This window comes from Choristoneura fumiferana, chromosome 20 (assembly GCF_025370935.1).
Source record: "Choristoneura fumiferana chromosome 20, NRCan_CFum_1, whole genome shotgun sequence".
Classification (NCBI taxonomy): domain Eukaryota; kingdom Metazoa; phylum Arthropoda; class Insecta; order Lepidoptera; family Tortricidae; genus Choristoneura; species Choristoneura fumiferana.
In genome coordinates this window covers 15,397,114-15,424,699 of record NC_133491.1, presented here as the reverse complement: position 1 = coordinate 15,424,699, position 27,586 = coordinate 15,397,114, and the positions used below count along the sequence as shown (strand labels likewise).

The 27,586-nt window shown below is 35.3% G+C and overlaps 1 protein-coding gene across 1 annotated transcript in view; it reads left to right on the top strand.

The window, feature by feature from the left end:
• Nucleotides 1-5,028: 5,028 nt before the first annotated feature.
• LOC141439446 (uncharacterized) overlaps nucleotides 5,029-27,586 on the top strand; it is a 95,970-nt gene continuing 73,412 nt past the window's right edge. The window contains exons 1-2 of the mRNA XM_074103732.1: nucleotides 5,029-5,074; nucleotides 8,016-8,114. The gene's annotated coding sequence lies outside the window, so the exon portion shown is untranslated. The remainder of the gene's footprint in view (nucleotides 5,075-8,015; nucleotides 8,115-27,586) is intronic.

The following is a 27,586-nucleotide window of genomic DNA, read 5'->3' as shown; positions in this document are numbered from 1 at the left end:
TCTGTAACTTGGATGAGGTATAGGCAACGGATAAACATATGTTTCACGTCTTATGTCGTTATGTTACTTTTAAATAGATAAATGCAATAAAGGTTCTAGACCTGTACACATTCGTATATTCATGCCCCGACCAGGAATCGAACCTGGGACCTCAAGCTTCATGGTCCGATTCTCTAACCACTTGGCTACCGGGTCGTCAATCTTTGACTGCGCGATACGGCTGTAGAGTTCCAAGTTGCATTGTTATTATATTTTGATGTTCAGTGCCCTTACAAAATACGTCTCGATCGCGTTCGCCTTCTTAATTTCTTTCTCAATTTGTATGCAAACACGAACAGCGCCTCTAGCGGAACGTTTGCGATGTTCGTGTTTCCATACAAATTGACATTTTAACGCGAACGCGATCGAGACGTATTTTGTAACCGAATGCTATGTTTTGGTTTCTCGGTCATACGAATGGAAATTTATTTTATCCGCATCTAGATTTTGTGTGAATCCTGAAACGTAATAAATTATAATGCTTGTGTTTACTGAAGGTTACGCGGTCGGCTTTATATTCACACAAACGTAACAGTTATTTAATCGTTTATGATTTGGTTTGTTTTGCGTGGATTGCTTAATAACATAATTATAGTTAATTGTGTTAGTAGTTTTATTCGTTTAAAATCTTGTGTTCAGTTGGTATACTGGACAATAAAAATCTAGGACGTTAATTGTTATTTTTGAGTGGCTTACGAGTCATTATTTAATTGGCAAAAGTGTTGGAGTTGAAATGGTGTTATATAAATAATAACACTAAGATACAAAAATATTTTTTTTTTTCAGGAGATATCGGCTCCAAAATCCAATTTAATGGATAATGCTTTGTAATTTAATTCGACTTTGTCTTGTTAAATTTAGTGTAATTTATGTGAATGAAATAAAAAATAAGTACCTTATATTTCATCATCATCATCCCAGCCTATATACGTCCCACTGCAGGGCACAGGCCAACTCGGAATGAGAGGGCTTGGGCAGTAGTTCCAACGCGGGCCCAGTGCGGATTGGGAACTTCACACACACCGTTGAATTGCTTCGCATGTTTGTTGTGCAGGTTTCCTCACGATGTTTTCCTTCACCGTAAAGCTCGTGGTAAATTTCAAATGTAATTCCGCACATGAATTCCGAAAAACTCAGTGGTGCGAGCCGGGGTTTGAACCCACGATCCTGACTTAATAATTTATACTTAATGGTAGGAAAGGCGAAAAAGTGGTGATATCCATGCTCTAGGCTACGTTTCCACCAGCGATGCGCGAGGATGTGCTGTGAGGGATGTTTTTCATGAACCAATAGGAACGCTTAATTTGCCTATTCTCGTACAGCACAGCTATAGTGGAAACAGCTGAGCGGAGCGAAGATAGATAATGAAGCGTTTCTATTGGTTCATGAAAACCACATTCCTCGCAACATCCTCATCCATCAACATTGTTTAAACGAAAGTGATAAAGTGATGGCTTCTATACCTAACTATATACAATAACCACAGATATAGATAAGACTAGATTACGCAAATGCATCTACTTCGCGTGTCCGAACCCCGACAAAACGTCGAGGTTGGCCCCATACAAATACTCACCGCTAACTGACGAATCATGACTAGTTAACTAAACACAGTAAATAAAAAAAAGTGACACGGTTGGTTTTCATACAGATTGAGGTGTTTGCGTTATCTAGTGTAATCTATATCTGTGGCGATAACTATCTAGATAAAATCTAGTTAAATAATAACACAGTGACTGCTAGAATTTTTGACAATTACAGCGCAGTTTTTGTAATTAACTGCTGGGTAGGAAGTAAGACATAATAACAGAATGCCAAATAGTTTCACCATGTATGTTCTTGTAAAAATTTAAAAGATTTTGAATGCTTTTGTGGAAACATTATGAGGTAAGTAAATTTCATAAAAAAAATTATGATAGGGGGAAAACGAGCGAGTAGGTCGCCCGATGGAAAGCAATCACTGCCGCCCATGGACACCCATATTTTTTATATAAGAGGGGGCAAACGAGCATGGGGTCACCTGATGAGAAGCAATCACCGCCGCCCATGGGCACCTGCCAACACGAGGGGTGTCACAGGTGCGTTGCTGGCCCCTTGAGAGACTGATAAGCTCGTTTTTTAAAGATAATGTTTAGGGATCGCTCTGATTTTACCATTATGTCTTACGGTAATTCAACTCAGTCTAACTGATCACTAGAAGTGGATGAATTAAACAAACAAACAAACAAACAATTTATTTTCAATAACAATTTCTTTACATGACATTTATTAATGGCTGGAGCCTCCTTTTAAGCTTGAAAAGCCTGTGTCAGGAGGCACAAACTAAAACATTACGACTGGCAAGGTTTAAACCAAACACAATAATCATAGCAAGTTCTTATTAAACGTTCTTATTAAAGAATTGTACAGATCTGCATTCATAGTTACCGTTAGTGTTCTCGTCTAGGTACTTAGGTATTAGTCGTATGGTCGTATCTTAGGATCTTAAAATTAATGTCGAACACAAATTCATTACATTTCTTACATTTAATTAATGGCGTTCGGCGCAATCACTGCAAGTTGCTTTCATCATCATCATCCTAGCCTATAATACGTCCCACTGCTGGACACAGGCCTCCTCTCAGACTGGTCGTAGTTCCCACGCGGGCCCAGTGCGGAATGGGAACTTCACACGCACCATTGAATTACTTCGCAAGTTTGTGCAGGTTTTCTTGCGATTTTTCCTTCACCGTAAAGCTGGTGTTAAATATGAAACGTTATTTATTTCCCACATGAATTTTGAAAAACTCAGAGATGCGAGCCTGGACTTGAACCCACGATCCTCTGCTTGAGAGGCCATAGGTCAAACCACAGGCCACCCCGGCTTCAAAGTTGCCTTACGGAACCCTATTTCAGACCTTGACACGACACCCGATAACTTTCTACCTTTGACTTAGTACATAACTAGCACTAAACCGACTTCATTTACACTAGGCGGGCAGAACGACTTGAAAAAATTACAGATGTACCATCAGCCAAATATGTGCTCTACGACCCTAAAGTTGATAATCGTTTGCGTGTTATAAAACAATAATGCCAGTAGACGTGTCTGTCAACTTGAAAGTTCGACTTTAGCGACATAATCATTTGATAGGAACATAATTGATTGATACTTCGGGTGCCTTCGTATTACGGTGGGGTACAAAATACAATACAATACAATTTAATACAATAAAAGTGAAAGTTTTAGTTTTATGTATTCTTGATATTGGTCTAATCTACTGTAAATTGCACCACCTGCTAAAATTTATTCCTTACTTTTGTCCATTGTAAAGGTTGCCTGAAAGAGATCGCTCTATGTATATACCTGTATCTTCTGTCTGCTTACTGTGTTGGTGTGCAATAAAGAGTTATTGCGTCGGCCTAATTCGTTAACCTTCTAAGTCCATTTTGACTGAGTTTACAGGACATTGAAAAAACTGCATAGACTCTTCAATCGTTAACTAATCAAAATTTGAAAATCCCATGGTAGCTATGACTAAACTTGATATTTTAAAGATATAATTAATAAAAATGTCTATTTAGCAGGTTTTCGTGTTGAAGGTTAAATTGAATATAGGACTTAGCAGTTATTAGACTTAAATTGAGTATGCTGGAGAAAATATCCAAATATTTTGCTTATTATTATTTTACCATAAAACCAATTCAGCCTATAATAAAAATTGTATTTAGTGTTAATCAATCACTAATAATTATGAGATATACTTAGACCTAAGATAAGACTTTTTTTACTAAACAATCAGCAATAGGTAATTAACAAGCAAATAATGATTAAAATATATGTTCCGCACATTAAATTATATATAGAACTATGAAAAATAACACAATAAATTTACTCTGTTGATAATTTTCTCAAATAAACCGAATTTTCAGTAAAACATCGCATGACGCAGCAGACACGTGATGTCGCGAATAACTGTCAGTGCCAAACTAAGACCCGAACTGGACTTAGCAGATTTTCTGTGTGGAAGTCAGAAAGCAGTTTTTCGGGCATAAGATTTGACACTTACTTTATGCTGATATAGCCGTTATTCCTTTACCAAACGGTTAGAGAATGGTGTGCACTTTTTGACAAGTATAAAAAGTCATTTTCGCCCAAAAGTGGACTTAGCAGGTTAACAAATTAGGCCGACGATTGTATTATATTGTATTGTTGTAAAATAAATTTGGCAAATAGAATAATTGAGGATTGAGGCCAAGTCGACATGGAAGTCGGCATCGAGACACTAGTTGTTGGAGGTTTTCATATTTTCTAAGTTCATCATACCAGCCATAGGACGTCCACTGTTGGACATAGGCCTCCCCCATAGACCTCCAGTTGCCTCGGTTGGAAGCGGCTTGCATTCACTTTAACCAGGTCATCCGTCTATCTCGTTCTATTCAATCCGTCCATTTTCTAAGTTGATTGTTATTTATTCCAGGCAGTGTCCTCTTCATGCCTGTTTCATCATATTGACGTATATAAATACACAGAATGATTTTAAATACCTAATGAAAATTACAGATAAAGTCAATCAACGTTCAATTAAATATAAAGCGATGAAATAAAAAATAAGTAATGCATTTAAAATAAAATCTTGTACTTGTGGCGAAATTAAATTTGTTGTATACTAGTAACTTATTGAAGTAACTAGTATACTAGTTACTTATTGAAGAAACAACAAATTTAATTTCGTTGTCAATCAAAGCAAGCCATTCCAACAGATTTAAACGATTCTTCGCATCATCACCGTCGTGTGAAATATAATTCATAAATATTTTAGACAATAAATAAATCAGTGAAACCTACTCTGAATCATGTTGTACGTAGGTTGACGTCATTTGTCTGCCATCGGCATCAAGTCCCAGCGTGCGGACCGCGCGTGCCGCCCGCCGCGCACTGTCGGTGGCGCGCGCCGACGCATCCCCGTTGCGCTCTTCTGTGCGCGCGCGCAGTTCCGCGCAGTCTCCTTGCGCGCCGCCTCGCGAGCGCATCTTCGCGAACGTGCTATACTTGGTTTGTTCTTTCAAACTGTTCATATTTTTTTAAGTGAAATCTTAAATCTTTTGATACTTAGGTTTTGAGTTTAACTTGTCAAAGTGTGAAGCTGGAAATAGGAACGGTTTAAAAATTGTCCAAGTCATTTTTTTAAACTATTTTATTTTGTTTTTTAACTAAAGTTAAAGTAGTAGCTAATTTAGGTATAACTACCTTATTATTTGAATCTGTGATGTTTCAATAATTTGATATATAAGAAAGAGCTTACTTTTGTTGTCTGCTTGTGGATTTAAAAAGTCTACAACGATTTAAACAGAACATTTTTAACACATTTTTTTATTATAAAGTGCATCTTCATGTTTTAATAATTTGCAACGGGATTACTTATAACTCATCTCTATACTCGGTAGAGAAATTTGGTTTTAGGAGCTCTCAGGAAAAATTGAATAATTTTAGGTTTAATCTTTCTTTGTTGCTAAATAAACCTTAATTTTAATTCCTAGCAGGTTTTCTGTGGACGCAGCAAAAGTTTAAAATATTACTAATATTTAATTACAGAAAATGTACCTACATACGTGCACTCGTATGTCGCCTGGCATATAAGTAATTAAGTCATTCAAAGAAAACATTAATTTGACTGGAAAATCGGTCAACTCTGCACACGATTTATTTTTTCAATTTCTGACCTAGCATTATTGTAGCTCCTTTGAGCCTTGTACAAAGTTAGAGCCTCTCAGTCTTTCACCCACCCATTGATACATTTCATGTGATAGAACTGATAGATATCTGTGATGCCGTCCTATTTGTTTTGTCCGAAGAAATAGAGACGGCATCACATTTATCTGTCACATAAAATTTATCAATGAGTAATAAAAAGGTCATCTATTTTCTTTTTTCTTAGGTGAACTGTAGGTAATGAATGACTATGAGAAGATTTTTTACGCATTAAATTGGTGGAAACTTAGTACCTACTTTAAATTGAAACATCTCACAAGCATGTAACTGTCATTCTATTCCTGCCATTCCTGCTTAATACAATATGCATAATATATTGCAGGCGTATCAACAATTTATTTATACTTTCAAAAGCATAATATTAAAAAAAAAACAATCCTAAAATTTAGTTCTGGGCATCCATCAAATTCACATTACTACCTTCGTGAGATCATAAAATAAACTGTCAGATTTTGAAACGTCTTTAAAGTTTAGGTGATTTTAAAGATTTTTTTACAAGCAGCTTTCTGCAAATCTTGCAAGTTTAAGTTCCCCTTCTTTTAGTATTTGGATGAAATTAAGTTATATGTAGATAGGATAACAATGCAAGTATAGTCAACAAAAAAGCTTTTTATAAACATGTTCACTTTTGTGACCCACTTATTAAAATACAGTATAAGGTATATATCAATGAGAATTACAGTCTTGCTTTATTATTAAAAAACTAGAGCTCATAAATTTTCTAAAAGACAACGCCGAAAGACTTTCTAGGTTTTCGAGTTTTTTTTCATTCATTTTTTATTTTTTCTCGGTCGCACGTTTATTTTCATTGGTGTAATATTTTCCCTTGACTTTTAATAAAAACTTCAGTATTTCTTCTCCAATATTAAATTACATTACATTGCTGAATAAGCCAATCATCGTTGTATTTTGGCGATGCTTCAGATAAGTACCGACCCAGCAATTACAATGGGTAGCCATATTTTTTCTCAACCCTACTTTACGCTTTGTCAAATTCTAAAACAATGTCCGTTTTAAAAAAAGACTCTAATTACGTGCAATATTTGCGTAATGTTGTCTTTAGCGTGGGAATGATTGTGTGTGTGACTGTGTCTGCCGCGTAACTCCGTTCTTGCTGGATTAAGCTAAGGCGTGTTATACAACGTAGGAACTGTTTGATGAGTTATTTTATTGTTGATTAGCTCTTGCATGCTAAGAGTACTTTTATTGCTGTTGCGGGAACTATGCTGTTTTATGAGATAAAATTATCCTCCAGAGTCTTATACTATCGCCATGACAAATTTCGTCACAATTGAGCGCTTTAAACGTGAAAGCATAACACACAAATTATACTAACATTTGTATTTATAATATTAGGAATTAGGATAGCTACTTAGTACTGTCACGTAATTTTAATTTTCAAGCTAAATTCGTGGGAACAAAACAGTTTTAATGAGAATAACCTGCGGTCTATCTTTACACTATTTTTTACGCTATTTCTGTAAGATTTTATGTGAACTTTAAAAAAACAGTAATAAAGTCAAATAAACTTTAATTTTTATAAAGGTTGATATCGTCATTTTGAAACTCTCCTTATTTTAGATTGTTGTTGTTTCTTTAAAAAAATATGGCTCTGTCCATTGGAGGACAATTATGCCAGTGTCTAGTAGTTTTTGCCGTTGTACGGTAAAAAAAATCTAGAAAACGAAATATGAGAGGTAATGGTGGATGAACGATGACAGCGCGAATCGACAACAAAAAAAAACCTTATTTTAGATATGTTGTACAAATCTACAGCGACGTTTGAGATCTCCCTATCTGTACTTAACGTATTAGGAGGCCGTGCTCTCCCAAAAACTTGAATTTATATAAGAGGGGGAAAACGAGCACGCATCATGGACACCTGTCAACACGAGGGGTATCACAGGTGCGTTGCCGGCCCTTTGAGAGACTGATAGGCTCGTTTTTTTAAGATCCCTAAGTTGTACCGCTCCAGAAACATCGTCTCAGAAAGCTGGTTCCATGCTTAAGTCGTGCGTGGTTAAAAGTTTTGCTTAAAGCGGACGGTGCTAGATTGCCAATCATCAAGGTGGTGAGGATGAAATGACTGACGCCTGCGCGAAGTACGGTAGTGAAGTATACTTAATAGATGGCCTAAGTCACAAAGCTTATCACTATGGCAAGGCATTACTTTAGTTAAACTTTTACTATTTATATTGTAATAATATAATATTGTGCTCAACAGTTTGAAAGAACATTCACCAACAAAAGTGGCTCGTGTTCTGAGTGACAAACACTTCCAGTTTTGTGAATCAAGTTTGTGTTGGAAGCAGATTTTACTTCGGTAAGTTTTTCAGTTTTTAACTTACAATATTATGTGTACTGAAAAATAAAAAATATATAGTTAGGTATTTTTTTAAATATTGGTCATGTTTCTAATTTATAATTTTCACTTGTTTTGACCCAAGGAAATACAATATTTTGTAATTAATTTCAATTAAAAAGAAAAATGGTTGAAGTAGACTTTTAAATCCAGCAGGCAAAAAAATAGTCGTACATAGTCGTACAGAATTAAAAGGTACGTCTAACACAACCAAAATGTATGGCTTTATTATTGCAGCAATATAGAAACAAAAGTTATTGCAATTTGAACCACAAAATATTTTGAAAAAAGTTATAATTACTAAACCACTTCCTGACCAGATAAGTGTTATATGAACCATGGAAATCGATCCACTGCCGGCAAAGAAATTGACGAACCAATCTATTAAAAAATCCAATTTTTTAATAGATTATAGACATATTTTACAATTTTGAACTATTTTTGATTTATCATCTTTTGGCAATTTCTTCGTGGCACTTTTCAAACCAACTGTACGCCTTACTTCACATAAAATGACACTGGACATTCTTGAAATTTTGAAATTCATAGTCCAATTATTATGAAATCGCGCTAATGAAGCCCGATTGTGAAAACAATTGAACATAAAGCTCACGTTTAAAACGGGTTAATTGTACATTTACATAATTATAATATTATCTGTTATATATTTAAAGAATTTGGCTATCGCCGTTATATTCTTAATGATCGTCGTTATATTTTTACTGTAACACGTTATGTATAAGAATAATATTAAGATCATTGAAATACAAACAAAAATAGCGTTAACATATAAACGGTGTTAATATTACCCACCCTCTAAATATTGACCGATTATGACAAAGTTTTAATTGGTATGTTTTTTACCCGACTGCGAAGAAGGAGGGTTAGGTGTTTGACGCGTATGTATGTATGTATAGTCCTAATGTCCTCTCGTAACTACTCAACGGCTCAACCGATTTTGATAAATGATACGTCATTGGATTTTTCTTGATGCGCGAGTGACACTGGGTACATGAAATTGTTGAAAAATCAAAATGGCGGATTTTTGGCGCAAAATTGTAATTGTCAAAAAATGATTTTATTCAAACCTATAGAGTGGGGTATCAAATGAAAGCTAATAACTAGCCGATTCTAAATATATATGGGTTATAATAGTTTTAGGGGCTGTTTCACCATCCATTGATTAGCGTTAACCGACGGTTAAATGTGATGCCGTCTCCGTCTATTCGAACAAAACAAATAGAGACGGCATCACACCTAACCGCCAGTTAACACTAATCAATGGATGTTGAAACAGCCCCTTAATAATAAAATAATAAATAATAATAATAAAACAAATAATTTAAAAAATCTAAAAACCCGACTGCTTTAAAAAATACTTAAAAGAAGGAAACAACTCTAGTGGGCTAGAACTTTGTTAAGTAGCTAAGTATTGTATTATTTGTAATTATAACAATTTAAATCTACTTTCGAAGTATGAGAAATGTTTCTATGCCAAAAATTAAATTAGCATTATCAGACAAATTTTTACTATGCCTAAAGCAAAATAAAGGACGCCAAGGCGCATTAACTTTCTGAAGTAGCATACCTATATTAAGTACGTTAAAATCTCAGCTATTTCTCCATCTTTAAACCAGATTTAACACATTAAAAGTTTTAATACAATTGTAACTGTCATTTTCTAAAAACCACAATCTGTTCGTACCGAGCAAAACCGAAAGTGAAACAAGACACAAACGACACGTGAACGTGTGTCTGTGTGTCATGCTCGTTAACTAGAGAAAATTTACTGTTTTGTTGAGCGTGATCATTATTGTTTGATATTGTCTAAGTATGTGTAATATACAGATTCTGCGTTGAACGTTATATTTCAAAATAAGCAGTGATAGCTGCCAAATGTATCATTAGCCAAATAAGTGGTCTACCAATTTTTAAACAAGTTCCTATCAAATGAATATGTCGCTAAAGTCGAACTTTCAAGTCGACAGACACGTCTATTGGCATTATTGTTTTATGACATGTAAACGGAATTCGCGCTGTCATCGTTCATCCAGCATTACCTCTCATATTTCGTTTTCTAGAATTTTTTTACCGTACAACGGCAAAAACTACTGGACACTGACAAAATTGTCCTCCGATGGACAGAGCCATATTTTTTTAAAGAAACAACAACAACGACATGCAAACGATTATCAGCTTTAGGGTGGTAGACCATGTGGTCTACCAAATATGTATTTGGCTGATGGTACCTAAGCTCGATTTTTTTATGTAAATAATATAATAATAAGAAATTAATTTAAATCAGCAACAATAAGCAAAGGTCCTGTTAGAAAAGTGTTATTTACATGCAATTGACGTTTGTTTATTAACTTGTGTTTCCTCAGCCCTAGCCTTCAGGAGTGGTAGAAGCCCATCAGGTAGACGACGACGACAATAGGTCCACTTTTGATGGCTAGTACTAAAGTACCGACTTCAAACTAGTGCCTAGATTAAGATTAAATAGGAGAGAAAGGAGAAAAAGGTTTATTATTTTTTGTTGCTTTTCGGTTATTTCGGCGGTTTAATTTTTTTGTTAAAAAGTTTTCATTTTATACTTTTTTCCCCACCCTTGGGGTATTTTTTTCCAAATTTATATAATACCAACTTCAAGGTATACCCCCATCCAAAAAAAAAATGAAAATCAGACTACTCTGTAAAAAAGTTATGCCTGGTCATACATTACAATCAGTGACTGAACAATCAATCATCCCCTGTTTTCCTACCCTTAGGGTAGCAATATTTTCCAAATTCAAATGATACCACCCTCGGGGTATACGCCAATAAAAAAATAACTATCAAAATCGTACTACTCTTTAAAAAGTTATATATACATATATAAGCATCGACTTGCGAACCTCCTCCGTTTTTTTTTTGACGTTTAAAAAGGAGCTACGATCTCCGAAAGCCGTCGATATGTCCTACTTACTTTTCAGGATGTAATATGTTCACAATAAGCTTATACTTATGTGCTATACAGCTTAAAAATCTTGACGGTAACACCAAACTTTGGAGCTTCCATTAACCATCAAAGGCATTAAAGCCTTGAAGACAGCCGGCGGTGAACGGACGAGCGTAAACAACTTGTGTTTCCTCATTTTTAAATGAAACAAACAGCTGTTCACGTGGGAGAGTGAAATAAAATATTAAATGTCATCTATTGTTTTGATAGATGTAGAGGAAACTTTGTACCAAAAGTTTGCAAGTAAGTATGTGCATGCGTGTGTGCGTGTATGTATTTATAGTATAGCTTACAAATTATTGTAGGGCCACATACATCGCGATAAAAAATAGTGCGATAAAACTTCGTCTTCGGCCTACGGCATTGTGCATGGCCACATTGCAAACGAAGAAAATATCGATCGATAAAGAAACCCTTTGATGTGTCCCAGTTTACCGACAGTGGCGCGAAATGTCTGCGGCTTCGCCCGAAGGGCCGAAGTAATCGCGAATATTCGGCTACACACCGCGAGTAGAAACTTTTTTGTTTGTGGCTGTTGACACCTTGATTACCTTGGTCTTAGACGAAGATTTTATTTTATGCACTAGAGCATAAAAAGTAATTTTATGTCGCCTAGATACAGCATAAACACGAACTTTACGAGCATGGGAAATGAAAATGATTTTTTTTTTCTATCAAGGAAACAACCCTATTTCCAAAAAAAACTATCCTATGTCCTTCTCCGGGTTCTAAGTTATATTCATACCAAATTTCATATAAATCGGTTCACACGTTATTGCATGATATAGTAACAAACATTTTCGCAAACTTTCTCATTTACAATATTAGTACCTACAATTTAGCAATGATGTTCGCAACACAGGCATTTATTAAAATACCACATTATAACCTTATTTAATAAATTGATCCATGTAATAATAAATCGAATGAATCAAATTAACCTCTAACAATAGGAAAATCAATTTAAAATATTACTTAAGCTTAATTTGTTATTGAGCAAGGTACCTGTTTAATGTTATATGAAATCTTCTTGTCATTATCAGCAGCTTCGTTTGTATTAACTATTAGATCTGGAATTAGAATAAAAATGTAGAATTAGAATTCCTAAAAATTAGAACGTGGTCTACATTACCGTAGCATACACTCGTGTCAAATTACATGTCTCTAAACTTAACAGTTAATGTATGTTGGGATTTTAAGCTGATCCCGTGCGAATATCGTGATAAAAGATAGCCTATGTTGTATATAACACTACACCACTACTAAACTAATAGAGGGGCTACTACGAAACTCGAAAATCGAAGTTCGTACCGCACCGTCCCTTTCACTCGCGTATTAACCCTTTTAACGCCACGAACACCTAAAGGTGTCGTGTACTGTCACCACGCCACCGACGCTTATAGGCTTTGATGAACGATCTTATAGGCGTCATGGCGTTGTTAAAGAAACTTTTACACGCGACATTACGATTGAAATTTGCTTTACTTTGCGTCTATACTCGGCATGTTGGTGACACATTTGTACTCGAAATGGGACGTTCAAAGGGTTAAATGACATAAGTGTCAGCGGTACGGCAATATACGAAGTTCGAGTTTCGCACTTCGTAGTATAGGGCCAGAGGGCCTACTACGAAATTCGAAAATCGAAGTTCTTATCATACCGTCCCTCTCACTCTCGTATTAAATGGTATAAGTGTCAGAGGAACGGAACGAAACAAATTTCGATTTTCGAATTTCGGAGTAGCCCTGCAGGCTATCTTTTTGAGTCCGACTGGCATTTGTTTTTTTCTTCAAATGTGTGATAGTTTTGTGCGCGTGAGTTGCGCCACGCGGCTTCGAACGACCTTTGTACAAATCGCCGCGATCTCTTCTTACACAAACTTACTGTTAATGTTTCGTTGCCAGGCAACGCTGTGTAGTTTACAAGTACCTATTTTAAGTTTTTTTTTTATTTCCGGTTCCGTGCTCGCAGGGTTACAACCCTAATAAAACAGTGCATCTTTGTACGTCTGTTTATCGTTGTGATCTATTTTGTACGTGTTTTATGTGTAAGAAGAAATAAACACGGTCAAAGTTGCAAAAAAATGTAGATACACTTTTACACAGACAATGTCAATTATTTATACATATTTGACAAGCTTTTATTTAACTTGCAATGTATGTCTACCATTGTACGGGTTAAATCTAGCGAGTTTAATTTGACCCACTTCCAGTGGTCGGCTTGACTTGAAATTTGGCATAACTTATGGAAATCTGGTGACAATACAATAATCTAGTAGTGACCTGGTGATCCAGCCAGGATCGTCTCCGTAGGACGGAACTCCGGCTAATGACATCGAATTGAAATTTGCAAAATGCAAGAACAATCAGCAAAAAAGCTTGTATTAAAAATCATATTTTTAACAAAAACTTATTTGTAACTTTGCCCGTATCGATTTCTTTGTATTTGACTGTACAATATTTGTATGTATTATTCTTTAATAATACATACAAATACTCTAAATAATGTATGTATGTATGTAAACTCTTTATTGTACAAAATAAGTAAACAAACACAGATGACAAACAATGAAATATATGTACAAAGTCGAACTTATCCCTTTAAGGGATCTCTACCAGTCAACCTTTGAGTGGATAGTAGGTATTTCTAGTAATTTTACTACCGGAAGCGGATCAAATTTGACTTGCAAGATTTAACCTTAACAAACGTAAGTTATAAAAAAACAATCAATGTTATCTAACACTGAAAAATTATACATTTATACTGCGTACTATACTAGCTTTTGCCCGCAGCTTCGTCAGCGTGGAATATGGTTATTGCGTGCTGTTCCCTCGGAAACTGTGCATTTTTCAGGGATAAAAAGTAGCGTATCTAAAAAGTAGTCGATCTGTCGCTCCGTTTCGACGTGAAAGACGGACAAACATAAAAACACACACTTTCGCATTTATTTATAATATTAGTATGAATTGACTAATTAAAACGACCCTTTATCACGTTTTGATTTGTTTTAATCGACATAAATCGATTAAACTCTCATAAAACTTTATATTTGATATAAAATCCCATGATAATTATTGTAACGATTTACGATCGATATTTCGTATTTTATTACCTGTGAGAAAAATATTGTGTTCTTCCGGTTTCAATGCATCACTTCCTATATTCTGTACTTCTTTTCTGATATAACTTTTTAAACTTTCGTGATTTTCACTCATAGTCAAAATACCACAACCGGGGCTTATCACGCTAAAACACACGAGTAATATTTACCTTGACGTCTCGACCACATTACAGTGGCCGTGGTGTTTCTGGGGGTCTAAAAAATGGAAAATCGTATAGAACTATGTGTTTTTTCTTCATTACTTTCGACTTTAGCTTAATGATTAATTAAAACTACAACAAACTCATTACTTTCTGCTTGAATAGTCTCTATTGTCATACGCCGAACGACTATGCTACCATTTTGAATACTACTTACTTTGAATCATTTTACAAATGTTAGTTTAGGTACTCTTTAACCCCTGACGCCGTGTCTGTATCTGTTTGTCTGTCTGTCTGTGGCACCGTAGCTTTTAAACGGGTGGACCGATTTGAATGCGGTTTTTTATTCGGAATCAGGTTTTCTACAGATGGTTCTTAGACATGTTTCATCAAAATCGGTTCAGCCGTTTTCTTTGAAGTGACAAAGTCGGGGGTTTTAAAACTTTTTGTTGGTTAGGTTTTTTTATTTCATTTCTTTCGATTTTGGCTTAATTCATACTAATATTATAAATGCAAAAGTGTGTGTGTTTGTATGTTTGTCCGTCTTTCACGTCGAAACAGAGCGACGGATCGACGTGATTTTTGGCATAGAGATAGTTTATGGGCCAGAGAGTGACATAGGCTACTTTTTATCCCGGAAAAATGCACAGTTCCCGAGCGAACAGCGCGTGATAACCGAATTCCACGCGGGCGAAGCCGCGGGCAAAAGCTAGTTCATAACAGCCCATGAACTTGAAAAGTCTCTATTGCCATGCGCCGAACGACTATGCTGCTAGCAACCATGCATGACTTACTTTGAATCATTTTAAAAATATTAGTTTACTTAAATTAAATATTATTAAATATTAGTTTAGTTTAAGTTTACAATGCAACAATTTTAAGTACGTATAGCAATTGCCCTGTACATTAAAAGAGATGTAAAATAAAACTGTTGCTCTCGCGCATGACGCAACGCTCGATCATTGCGTTCGATAGATCATTCCGTATGCAGTCATTAGGAAGACGTTCCACTTTTATCTAGTTGACTTTGCGTATTTCCATTCGGCAAAAATCTTGTGACGGGATAGGTAATGTTTTAATAAGTTCAGTTTAGATTACTTGTCATCCAATATAAAACTATATACACACACACAGACACACACACAAACAGCACGCCTGTATTCCCAAATGGCGTAGGCAGAGCACACGAAACGTTAGTTTAGTTTAGTTTAGTTTATTTATTCATTCAATACATCATTACATTATAATTTACATAAATGTCAGTTATAAGAATTTGTATTGAAATCGTCAAAAGTAATAATTATAAAAAAATAAAATTCTAAGCATGTCATGTGAATGTAAACAATTAAAATTAGACTGGTTCTCCTCAAGGGATCGTCAGACTGAAAACACATTGAAATGTATATAAAGAATAAATGTCAAGGATATGTAAAGATTAATAATCGAGTAACAATTTAAATGTCAATGTAAAACAATAAAATAAAAACAAGAAATAATAATAAGAATTTAAACAATAAAATTAAAATGTCAGATTCATAAATTCATTTACGGAATAAAACGCTTTTTCCAACAAAAGGTCTTTTAGTCGACGGCTAAACGTTTCATCGTTCTTTTCGCTTTTTAGGTGTGAGGGTAGGTGTTCATAGTATTTGGGCCCTATAACGCGCGGGTTTTTTCCCGCTAATGCCATTCTATGAGGGACTGCCCGTAAGCGACCCGTGCGACTGAAGTTAGATATGTTTGTGCGCGTATACATAATAACTTGAAACAAATACAACGAAGATAGGGTCATGATACCAAGTTCTGTGAAAATTTTTTTGCACGACTGCCTTTGGTTGATACCGGCAATAACCCGCACTGCCCGCTTCTGCAGAACCAATACGCGCTCACAGTCCGTGGAGTTTCCCCATAGTATGGTACCATACGAAAGCAACGAGTGGAAATACGCAAAGTATGCTTGCTTTAGTGCACCATCTGCCAGAATGGGCTTTAATTTGCGCAAAGCAAGCCTACCGCACTGCTTAACCTGCCACATAGGGAGTCAACGTGATTCTTCCAATTCAAATTTGGATCTAGTGTGAAGCCCAGAAACCTGCACTGCTGGCATAGCGGTATGGGTCCACCAATCGATGGCGGTGACACGATACCCCTACCCGAGAACAGCATGATGTTCGACTTGGTGAGATTCATGATGAGCCCGTTCGCTGAGAACCACTGCTGCAGCTGCCCACACACTTTATTTATCTTGTCCCGCTTGTTACCCGCTTCGGAGCCACTTTTAGCAATTTTAGGTTTTAAGTTTGACAAAAACGGTACAATAGTGACAGGTTGCTCCTGTCACCTACGGTATACCTTAACCTATATCCTCAGTCGCCTTTTACGACATCCACGGAAGAAATGGAGAGGTGTAATTCTAACCCGATACCACACGGGTCAAACTATATAAATCTACAATAGTATAAAACTAACTAGGTATATCATAATTTATATTAAATGCTTAAAGGTTATGTTATGATACAACACAAAACCTATCAGTTTAAAAATTAAATAGATCTAAGCACTAAGATTTTTGCTCTAATCATCAAACAATATCTAAATGGACGTTTATAATAAGATTAAAAATGTTAAATCAGTAAGGAATTAAAATATAAAATTAGTATAAATAGTCAATACCATTTTAAAATAAAGAAAAAACAAGTAAGTAATAGATTTAAAATAATAATATGTTAATGTTAATAATATATTGAGCAATAATGAATTTTAATACCTATACATATGAAATTCAATAAAGAAATCATAGGATAACAGTTCTCATACAAAAACCGTGGAAACAAAACACAAGTAAAGGTAAAAATCCAAAAAAATGCTAGTCCTATTAACTATGTTTAAAAAAAAATACTAAGTAGGTAATTTTTTTTATTGGCTATAAAATTTACTAAAATTAAAAAAAAACCGTCTAACATCGCATTTCTAACGCTCGACGAACGAAACGTCTTAAATAAACAGCCGTGTACGGTGGGACAACGGAAACATGCCTTATTATATTACCGCGATGTTAACCGCGGAACTGGTACCCAAGCCGCATCTTAACGGCAACGATGCAGCAATTAGTGCACCAGTGATGGCACTGGCACAGTATACACCAGTAAGTGATCAGCTTGATCAAAAACATCATAACTGAATCATACATAATCATGAACTTAGAAAAGTTGCATAACCCCCGGCATGCGAAAGCGACTTTAACTTCCATTCTACTAATACAGTTATTAAGTATAATTTGTTACTAATCTTGATTAGATCTTGTTATCTGATAATAAAGTAGTTTTATTTATTTACTTTTATTGTCAAAGTCAAAATGTATTTATTCGACTTAGGCACTTATGAATGTCAAAAAAAATCTACCACCAGTGTAGAAAAATATCTGTTGAGAAGGACCCGGCGAGAAATACAACGTGTTTTTTTATAACACAACTTAAATTATTAAAATGTACTGTACCATATTGCAGTTAATGCCTGCAATTAAATAAAAAAAATCACAAATATTTAATTAATACAAGTTTGTTAAAGTGTATCTTATTAAATTATAAAAAAACGTCCTCATCGATTACGATGAAATTTCATATGGAGAGAATTTAAGTCTCGGAGAGAGTCATTCGCACAATAAATGAATCGCAGATAAAGTCGCGGACAACAGCTAGTCATATCATAAATGCGAAACCGTATCATCATCCACCATTTGAATTTCCATTCTCGAAAACGAAGCTTCAGTAAAAATCCCCCTCAAACTTACAGTTATGCAATGACCACACATGTCATTAATTTTGGCACAGAATTGAACCCGCGACCTGCGTGCCGGTAATCACTTGGCTTTCGTGTTGACATTTCTTATTAGCTACACTTGTTGGTTGTTAGCTTGATTACATTCGGATTGTAGCTTTCTTATTTTTAAAGTAGACAAAGGTCAATCGATATTGATATGTTATATAAACCTTTTATTACTCGGAAGCTATTTGAGGCACGTAAAGTTTGATTTTTAAGTTGTGAGTTGGTGTGATAACAAAAATACAAACTGAAACATAGATGCACAGAAAAACCAGGAAAAGAGACCAGCGCCGGGAATCGAACCCAGGTCCTCAGCATTCCGTGCTGCGTGCTATACCGATACATCACCACTTGGTGTGATAACTCTGTTAGGCTGCGTTCCCACCAGAGATGTGCGTAGATGCGTGGCGAGGAATGTTTGACTATTTCTCAAAAAGTTGTCTATTTTTTTAATTTTTTTAGTAGTTGTCCTTATTTTAAAAAAAACCTGACGCTATTTCACCACAAAAAATAAGTAATATTGTTTTTAAATATATACAAAACTTTGTGGTAAAAGTGTTAAAATGTCAGATAATCTTTGTTGTTGGATCCAATAGAAAGTTTTGATGTAGTTACAAAATTACGATTTTTACCTCAGAAGATTTCGTGACGTTTTCCCGCACGTCAAGAAATTTATACCCGGATACCCGTAAAAGTAACAAATTTGGAGTGGAAATAAAAAATACAAAAAAGACACCAAAAAAACAATCATATTTAAAAACATGTTCTTCGCATCCTCCCACATCTCTGGCAGAAACACAGTCTCGTCACCTTTTGGGTCATAATACTTATTGGTGCCTAAAATAGAGAAAAATAAATAAACACTTACGAAATTGCAGTTGTGTCGAATACATGATTAAAGCCACGGGTTCAGGGTAGATTCAGGCCGCTTCCAACCGAAGTAACTGGAGGTCTATGGGGTAGGCATATGTCGAAAATAATTATCACAAGACACTTTTACACCGATTGACCAGAGGCCGTATTGCCTAACGTTTCTGACGCTCGCGATCGCAATCAAATGACAGTTTTTGTATGCGAAATCTGTCATTTGATTGCGATCACGAGCGTCAGAAACATTAGGCAATACGGCCTCTGGTCCCAAAGTAAGCAAAGCTTCTGATAGCTATAGATACTAGGCAACGGATATTATACAATACAATACAATGAGTTGAGTTGAGTTTCTTGCCGGATTCTTCTCAGCAGAGGTTTTTCCGAACCGGTGGTAGATTTTTTTTGACATTCGTAAGTGCTTGTTATAGCCTAAATTGAATAAAGATATTTTGACTTTTTGACTTTGACTTTGAATGACTCTCTATTGTACATCAGAAATAATAAGCGATACCGAAACATGTGCACAGAGAGAAATATTATATGATTTACAAAGTAATGCGACCTTATCGCTTAAGAGCGATCTCTTCCAGGCATGTTTTTTGACAGAAAGAAGTTAGGACTAGATTACAGCAGGTGGTGCACAATTAAATATAAATATACATACATACATATAATCACGCCTCTTTCCCGTAGGGGTAGGCAGAGACCACTTCTTTCCACTTGCTACGATCCTTACATACTTGTTTCGCTTCGTCCACTTTCATTATTCCCTTCATACATGCTCTTCGGTTTAGGGTACTCTTGACCTGGCCTTTTTTCAAGACGTCCCTGATTTGGTCTCGAAACGTCCGCCTAGGTCTACCCCTTCCAACACTTTCATTCACACTCGCCTCATACACTTTTTCGTCAATCGTTCTTCATTCATTCTCTCGACATGGCCAAACCATCTCAGCATACCTTTCTCAATTTTTGTCACTACATCTTCTTTCAGACCACAACGTTTCCTTATCTCACTATTTCTTATCCTGTCACTCAGTTTAACTCCTATCATACTTCTTAACGCTCTCATCTCAACTGCATTTATTCTGCTTTCATGTTTCTTCTGCCATACCCAACTTTCACTTCCGTACATGAGTATAAATTACGTACGTAAATATAAATATGGTGGATAAATATACTTCAATAGATAAATTAATACTTAAATACATAGGTATTAAGCACCCAAGACTTGAGAAAAACCATTCATATTTTTCATATAAATATCTGCCTCGATTGGAGAACATTCTGGTTGTATAGTCAACCAATTTGATTCTTAAGCCACCACAGAGCCCTGTCGTAATGACATTCCACGTCATTCGATAAATAATGTTACAGAAAAACTAAATTATTTACCATCATAAGGTAGTTTACATGGTGGCCTAGGAATCAAATAGGTTGACTGTACTCTAACTTACATACTTCTTGTGGTTCGCGTGCTTTACCAAATGTATCAATCCGCCCCATCTGTCAGTTCCGCAATATTGTGATGTATTTCTTTATTATTTTGACATTACTTGTGTCAGCGTGCAATTTGCGGCACGCTCGGGTCACGCGCCCGCGCAGGCGCGAGCTGATGGAGTTATTTAAAAAAGATTAGGGTGACCTAACATGTCGGACAGACTGCGGCCGTAAATACATGCGTGACCCGTTCATTCCATATTTTCAAACGTGCAATATTTTAGGCTTTACGATAGTAATCACTAATCTTCTTCGGTACTTGTATACCTAATTTTTATTAGGGTTCCGGAGCCAAATTGGCAAAAACGGAACCCTTAAAGTTTCGCCATGTCTGTCTGTCTGTCCGTCCGTCCGCGGCTTTTACTAACAATAGATTGATAAGTTATTTGTATGCTTTTTACTAACAATAATGGATGTAATTATCTGAAAAATTAATTAAAATATAAATATATTTGCTCAGGGACTATCAATGCTAGAAATCTCTAAGTTTTCACGGATATATATGTAAACTATGCCGACAAAATGGTACAATAAAAATTTAAAAAAAAAATTTTTAGTGTACCTCCCATAGACGTAAAGTGGGGGTGATTTTTTTTTCTCATTGAACCTTGTAGTGTGGGGCATCGTTGGCTAGGTCTTTTAAAATTATAGGAGTTGCAAAAACGATTTTTCGATTCAGTGATTTGTTTGCAAAATATTCAACTTTAAAGTGCACATTCTCTTTTGTTTTGTTGTTTTCTTTTTGTATTATTTTTGTGTTTTATGTACAATAAAGTATTTATATACATACATTTTCATTAAAATCGAGCGTCCCCGCCCCCCTTTAAAATCTAAACCGGTGGGTGGAAAAATTTGAAAAAATTCAGAATGGTAGTAAGTATATCAAACTTTCAAGGAAAACTATAACGGCTAAGTTTGCTTGAGAAATATTAGTAGTTTAAGAGTAAATAGCAGCCTAAGGTATAAAATACACCTAAACTTGGAAGACTCCGTATAAAGTACGAAATCCTTAGAAAAATATTACTTTTTTTTTTCGTAATGGCTACGGAACCCTATTTTGGGCGTGTCCGACACGCTCTTGGCCGTTTTTTTTACAATTGTTGTTGTTTTTGAGTCAAATTTTGCAAGTTCATTTTAACCCAATTAGGCCGCGTTTCCATCAGAGATGTGTGAGGATGCGTTGCGAGGGATGTGTTTGTCATGAACCAATAGAAAAGCTTCATTTGCCTATCCTCGCCCCGCAGAGCTGTTTCCACTAGAGCTGCGCTGTTTAGCGCTACTTTCAAAACTTTAGTCTAGAAAAGAGACAATCTTTGTTTGTTTGTATTTTTTCTTTTTTGTAAAAAACAGATAATTTCTGGACTACTGGAACGATAAAAAAAATGTTTACTACATTTTTACTTTAGCTACATTTTTCAAATTGATTTAGGCAATTTTTCATCCCGGAAAAGCTGTACCAGCCCATCAAATTTAAACAGCTGAAGCTGCGGGTGCAGGCTAGTTTATAAATAATCCAGTATTATAGCTAGAATGAACTGCTAAGTAAGAAACGGTTATATTGAATGCGCGAGCGCATCTCGGGTGAATGTAAGCGAATGTAGCGTCAAACGAGACCAGGGAAAGGACGACACGGGGCGCAGAGTAAAGGTGCAATACAGAGACAATAATAAGTTTTTGTTAGAAATATAATTTTTAATACAAGCTTTTTTTGCTGACTTTGCCTTTTGTTTATTTTACTTGCATTGTATCCAAACTACATTCCGTACCAAATTTCAAGTCGATGTCATTAATCGTTGAAGAGTTCCGTCCTGCGGTGACGGTCCTAGCTGGACCACCAGAGTTCACTACCAAATTAATGTATTAATAATAAATATAAATATCATGGGACACTTGACACCAATTGACCTAGTCCCAAACTAAGCAAAGCTTGTACTATGGATACTAGGCAACGGATAAACATACTTATATAGATAAATCACTTTTTCACTCACTTTTTGTCTGTCCCTGGCTGAATGCTCCTCTCATCCACTCAAAGGTTGACTGGTAGAGATCCCTTAAAAGGATAAGTTCGCCTTTGTACATATATTTCATTGTTTGTACTTATTTTGTACAATAAAGAGTTTACATACATACATAAATACGTAGTTAAATACGTATTAAACATCCAAGACCCGATGTTTGTTTGTTATTCGTATCATTCATACAAATATCTGCCCCGGCCGGGGATAAACCCCGGGACCTCAAGCTTCATAGTCAGGTTCTCTGACTGCTTGGCCATCCGGTTGTTAAAATTTATTTATTGTATTGTCACCGGTCGTACACAAATATGCCAAATATTATCTCACTTGCGTAATTAAACTCTTATAAATATTACACAATTTCCATGTTTAGGTACAGTACAAATTATATATTTAGGTGAAATTCGCACGACCATCTATGAACGTAGGATGATGCTATATTTATCACCTAGATCACTTTCGGAATGAAGAGTAAATCACGAAATAAGAAACGGCAATAAATAGAGAAAAAACCCACATCATAAATCATTGAGGCAATAAAAATTATAATTCAATCAGATTACGATAAATAATGATTAAATCATTTTAATTGCGAAAAGTAATTGGCCATTGCTTACTTAATTGTAGTTTAGCCGTTTGAAATCGAGCTATATCGTTTTGTGATACAGCACGGTTTAGTGTGGTTTGACCTTTAGAGATGAGTAGTGGGTGTGGTAGAATAATTGCAAATTGTATGTCAGTAGTTAATATTTGGAAATAATAAGCTGTTTTTGGTAAGTTTTCTCACGTTTCTAAGTTAAGGTCAAAGCATTTAAACATTATCAACTGTGTTAATTTAAGATTTTATATGGTCTTCTGAAATACATTTGTTTCGATTGTGTAATAATGAGTTTAAATAATAATTTTATACGCATTGCACTCAGAACCAGAGCTCAGAAAGGGTAAAGGCTGTTTTGAAAGTTTGCATAATATCGACATACCTTGTAATTTATTACATAGTAGTTCTCTAATAATCTTTTTCTATTTAAATATAACTGGATATTAAACGCAAGAAGAAATGCATTAAAATAGAAAATATTTATAAAGTGTGTTACGCCGCCAGGCTTTTTTTAAGGGAGGTTATATTAACATATTTCTATAAATTTAATTAATAAACTAAAATTTAGACTTTGTTAACTTGCAAACGAAATAAATTGCCAGCAATGTACAGCGAAGTAAATTGTCAAGTAAGTGTATGACAGCCGGCAGATACCTACTTTGATTATAACTTGTCAATTTACTTTGCTGTACATTGCTGGCAATTCTAATTTTGTTAGAGAGTTAACAAAGTCTGAATTTTAGTTTGTTGATTAAATTAATGTTATACGAAATACGAAACTGAAAATACGTTACTTTAACCTCCCTTAAAAGAAGCCTGGTTGCCGGTAACACACTGTAGAAAAACTGATAGTCATTTGTTGCAATTATATACAAAAGCTTTTGATTAAATTTAAAACCTTAGTCAGTACTCGTTTTGCGATAGTTGAAGGAAGAAGAGAGCAGATTAACGGTTTTTACTTATTGAAAACAAAAATATTATATTACCATTTACTGAGAATATGGTCATTCTGCAATTAAAGGTACGAGGGATTTACTATCTCCCGATTTTTTTTTCAAATTAAAAAAATATCTAGTATAACAAACACCCAGTATTCCTCTGTATTGTGTCGGTACTCTGTACCCCACCACGGTGGGAAGGTCAGGGTACTCTAGTCCACTATCGCTCTCGAAGCACTTATTTGCTGACAGTACCTAGCAAAGGGCACAATGCGCTCTTTACGGTGACCCTACTCTTTGTAACGTTGCACTTTGTGCCAGCTTAAAGGGATGATTTTTTCAGTTCTACATAAGTCATATAGAAGCAAAATCAGCAACATCCACTTCAACTGAAAAGCGTACAGAAGATTTTTTTTTATTTACACTTCATACAGCAAGTCGGCTTTTCAGGTTTCCTCCTCAAGTAAAAAAATTGGATTTTGCTGATTTTGCTTACATGACTCATATCTTAGTCGACAAAAACAGAATCCTTACAGGACCTTGTTGTCTGTCCGTCCGTATGTCAAGACCCTTTTCTGCGGAACGCTTGGATTGGAGGTATCTTACTGAAGTTTATATCAAATAGGTACGATGATCTTCTAGCCCTCAAAGCAGTTAAAATTTAACTTCCAAGTCAAAGAAATCAATAGATAGGTATACATTAAAACAAATTATCGAGAAATCGAAACCTAAAAAGTACTTCAAGATTCAAAAATTCCAAGATTTTATTTGCTCAGAATACAGTTGTGCAGATTGTTACATAGTTAATTTTAAATATGTCCAGTGTATTCAGCCTGCATGCAGGCGTGCGAACATTTGTCGGAGCGATACAATTAAAATAAAATAATGTCAAAAATGCCAAAAAATAATAATTACCAAATAATAATAACATCAAATGTAATTCCGCACATGAATTTGGAAAAACTCAGAGGTGCGAGCTGGGGTTTGAACGCACGACCCTCTGTTTGAGAGGCGATAGGTCAAACCACTAGGCCACCACGGCTTTACATTTGAAATTTACCACGAGTTTTGCGGTGAAGGAAAACATCGTGAGGAAACCTGCACATACCTGCGAAGCAATTCAATGGTGCGTGTGAAGTTCCCAATCCGCACTGGGCCCGCGTGGGAACTATAGCCCAAGCCCTCTTGTTCTGAGAGGAGGCCTGTGCCCAGCAGTGGGACGTATATAGGCTGGGATGATGATGATGATGAATAATAACATAATCAATAACAGTCAAATATTTCAAAAAATACAATTAAAATGTCAGTCACGATTTAAATAATTCTTGATGGTGTAAAACAGCGGACCAAGAGCCAGGTAGTCAATTTATACTTAAAACAATTGGGTCGAACCCATTCGGCCCCTGATGCTGCCGGCGATAGTTATCTAATGTACAGTTTATAAGTGTTGTCAAAAAGACGAAAGAAAAAATAATAAAAAAATCCAATCTAGCAGGAACTAAACTACTATGTCAGTCACTTTACAATAAGTATTATGTTATCCTTCAAATCAAAAAAATAACATTTAACGACAATATTATACAGTTAAACCGACCTTCAATCTAAAATGTAACATTTATTTAATAATTAGCGGACCAATTACTCCAAGCGACCACTTTTACTAACCACAAGGTTATCATCGACAAAATGGCTTGTAATTTGTCTCTATTAAAACTAAATTATTTTAATTGAATATCGGGCCGTCGAAAAATAAATAAAGCGGGATCCGTTGATCCAACTTAATCTTACTAATGACAAAAATGCGTCAAAGAAATTTCGATTCTAACAACAATTTAAAATATAATATTTTTTTATTTACATTGAAAATAAAAGAATACATATCAATTATTATCCTGGGATCCTTGCCGCGGGTCAACTGCGATAGTTTGTATTTTTAAATTAGTTTTATTCTCCTACTTTTTTATTAATATTTGTAACTTAATGTGTTAAATTTTTAGTTGCTACTTTGTCAGTTTAATTATTACTGTGTTAGTTTAGGTTAGTTTACTATAATATTTGTTCTCTTATTAAGCATACACATATCCTAATAGGAAATAATTATGTTTATATCAATTAAAATAAACGTAACCTAAACTTATAAATATCTACATAAAAAAGACAAATAATAATAATTAATAATGAAAACTAAAACAAATTATTTAAATTAAAAATACTGGGATTCCCAGTGATCGTCTTATTTTCTGTTTTTCTGTGCATCTATATTTCAATTTTCAATTCGGTTTTACGGATGACCGTAAAAGTAAAATTTGGAATTGAATAAAAAATACAAAAGATTCAAAAAACCAATCTTAAATTTTTAAATAAAAAAAAAAATTAAATTACATTCAAATATTTTTTAATAATCCCCTGTCTGAACCCAAGCTCAGGGGGCCCCTCGGACTCTGACTTAAAAACTATAAATTGAACTAGTAAAAATTTCTCCCACATTCGGAATGTTCGGAATACAGAACAATCGATTTAAATAGTTTAGTTGGGGCCCTAGTTTATTTTTTGCCCCAGGGCTTTTGGTTACCTAGCTACACCATTGATGGGAACTCCAAATACTTTAAAACAGTGCCTTACAGATCTTGCAGATGCAGATTTTCCTTCACCGTAAAGCTCGTGGTGAATTTGAAATGTGCGAAGATGAATTGTGCGATTGGTGTGAGTCTGAACCTTTAATAGGCCATAAGGTCAAACCACTAGGCTTTAATGGCTACTCCACGCACATAATGAAAGTTATCTACAGTGGCCCATCATGATCCTACACCTGCAAGAAATATCATCGTAACTCACTTTTTGACAATTTTAAGTTACAATCATGATTATGCAAGAAATAAAATTATCTTTTTTTAGCTGTTATCCTTGTAGCTCAACTCCTTTGCGCTTAAATTTAGGGCACGGAAAAACATAGTAAGGGTGCAATGGGGTGAATAAAATACCAACTTTAGTTACGACAAAAGTTCTCTCCGTTGGGGGAGAAAAGTCCTCGAGTGGCGACCACGAACCGGAAGACGAAGCGTTGGTAGGCAGGTGGACTGACGACATCGTGAGAGTAGCGGGAAACCGGTGGATGCAAGTGGCGAGTTGTCGTTCATTGTGGCGTTCTAAGGGGGAGGCCTTCATGATGATGATGATGATGATGGTGATGATGATGAGTTACGACATAGTCCTTTCAAACTACTTTTGTACCAATGGCATGAAAAAATTGTATTACTATTTACATTTTATACTAACATTGAATACTTACAAAGAGAATTGTATATGTATCTGAGTTACAACACGATTTCCCAACCGTAATGTTCTAATGTTGTAGAATATTGTCGTAAGTTACTAAAAAGGTTAAAAGAAATGTATTTGTGACAAAACAATCATAAATGTGGTGGCCTTGT